Here is a 2,637-nt window from a genome sequence, read left to right as displayed (position 1 = left end):
TCAGCCGCCCGGAAGCGGGACTAACAAATTTGGAACAGTGGCCCATTTTTTCCTGCCGCTCCCCAGCTTGCTTTGGCTCAACCGAATTCACTGGTCAATTCTTGGAATCGATTTTTCTTCGGAATCATTAACCTTTGATTTATTTTTCTTTCGATTTTCCTTCAAGGATCTATGTTTTTTGCTCATTTCATATTATGTAGGAGAGAAATGGCACGAAAAAGATGCATATTGAATGAGATATTATGAATTTCTTCAAGATGGAAAATCTGCTCAAAATAAAGATTTTTTTTATTTTTTAGCAATAATCCTTCATATGCATTCCCATTTAAATCATTGTATGAAGCATAATAATACAAGATTGAATTTTGTTAATATCAAAAATGAAATTTTTATATTATTATGATTAATTATTAATGATTAATTTCTTTTTTACTATAGACAGATATTATATATATATTTATTATTATAATATTTAAGTTTTTTGGAGAACTATGATATGAATTGTCTAATATTTTATTTATAATGTTATAGTAATTGTTAATTAGATTTTTAATTTATTATTTATTCAAATTTATGGACAATGAATGATTATGAAAGAATATTCCTTTTATAATTATATTTTGCAATTTTATTTTTATTTTGAATATACATTTATTTTTTTTTTTTAATTTTTAAGATATTAAATTTATTTTTAAATTTTTTATTAAAAATTTTTTATTTTGAATAGTTTTCTTTTTTTCAATTCAAATATATTATCTAAAAAACAAAATTGTATTAATCACAATTAGTTAGTTAGACTGCAGATCAAAAATATTAAGAAGTTAAAAATTTAGAAACTAATTCATTTTTTTATTGAATCAAATATTGGATGATATTTATGATGAATTTTGGATGAATTTATGATGAATTTATAATGATGATATTTATGATGATATTTATGATGAATTTATTATAAATAAAGAAGAATCTTATCTTTTAAATTATTTAAAAATTTTAATAAAAATATGTTAGATCAATTATTATTTAGATGTGATTATGATTAAAAACTAAAATATCAATATTATATGGTTAAAATAATAAAAAAAATATATAAAAAACAAGTCTGGATTGACACAAAAACTTTCTAAAAAAAATTTTATGTTGTTAATAGCATAATATTTAATATTATGGTAACGACGAATTTTACAAAATTATACATTAAACAAAAAACATTGATGAAAAAATAACAATTAGTAAAATAATATTAATATTATTCTTTTTTATAATACTATTTTATTTATAAATATTAATATAAATATTCTTTTCAATACAATAAATTTAAAAAAATTCTCTCTCTCTCTCTCTATATATATATATATAGAATGTTCATAATATATATAATCATCATTTTTATTATAACTATAATAAATATTTTAAAGAAAGTAAAAATTAAAAACATTTTAATGTTCTTATATTCAATATAATTAATTTTTTATATTTATAATTATTATAATATCTTTAATTATTTAAGTGGTACAATATATATTTTTTTACACACAATATGAAATCTTTATGATTTAGTTATGTTGATTTTATGGTTCTCAAGTTCAACAAGATTAGAAATAAAAGAAATAACTTAAAACATATTATTATTAAGTTAAATATATGCATTAATAAGGTTACATATCGTATTCAATTCAAAATGACTTCCATTAGCAAGAATGTAATTTTTGAGTTTTATTAATTACTCTTTTAGTAATATTATATATTAGTCTATTAATGTTATATTGAATATATTACTTGTTTCCATTATCTTGATTTGCAAATCGATTTTTACATCTCTTGACAATATAATGTAAATCATATTTTTAATAATAAATCTCATAAAAAGAATCTAATAAATCTTATAGATTATTTCTCAGATTGATATATTCCAATCTATTTATTGTTGAACATTAAAAGTATTGTTTATATGTAGATATATTTATATGTGTGTATATTTTAATAACACAAAATTTTTTTCAAAATTAACATAAACAATACATATTTCAAAGTGTAAATATCATGATTAAATATTATTAGTGAAATGATATAATATAGTGGAATAATTACTAATAATATTTCTATTAAATTTTAATTATTTCTAAGCTAATTTTTTATTATATTTATATTTGTCTATCTCAATATTATAATTTTTTATAAATATTTTTATTTATGAATATTATTTAGATATTCATTTTTCTTTGATATGTATTATATAATTTTTTTTTGTTTATGTAGATTGCTTATTTTTTTGTGTATATACACTTGAAGGTATATTTTTTATAAATTTTTCTATATTAAAAATAAAATATCAAACAATAAATAAGTCAAATATAGATTATTCGTATTAAATTTTAATTATTTTCATTATATTGTCATATCTCTCTTATATTGTCATATAATGAATAAATAATTCGAGGAAAAAACAAAGAATGTTTATTATTTTTGTCTTATTTATATGTTAGTTATCTATATACTTTATTTATCTAGTAAAATTTTATATTTTATATTTGATAATTCATTATTATTTATACTAAATTATAAAATTATGCAAAAAGATAATATTTTCTTAAGCTATTTTAAATTCTAAGAACCTCAAGTTATTTAAAAATTCAA

The sequence above is a fragment of the Apis dorsata genome, unplaced genomic scaffold, assembly GCF_000469605.1.
Source record: "Apis dorsata unplaced genomic scaffold, Apis dorsata 1.3 scaffold_987, whole genome shotgun sequence".
Lineage (NCBI taxonomy): Eukaryota > Metazoa > Arthropoda > Insecta > Hymenoptera > Apidae > Apis > Apis dorsata.
The sequence above is the reverse complement of the archived record's forward strand: the minus strand, read 5'-3'. Positions refer to the sequence as shown.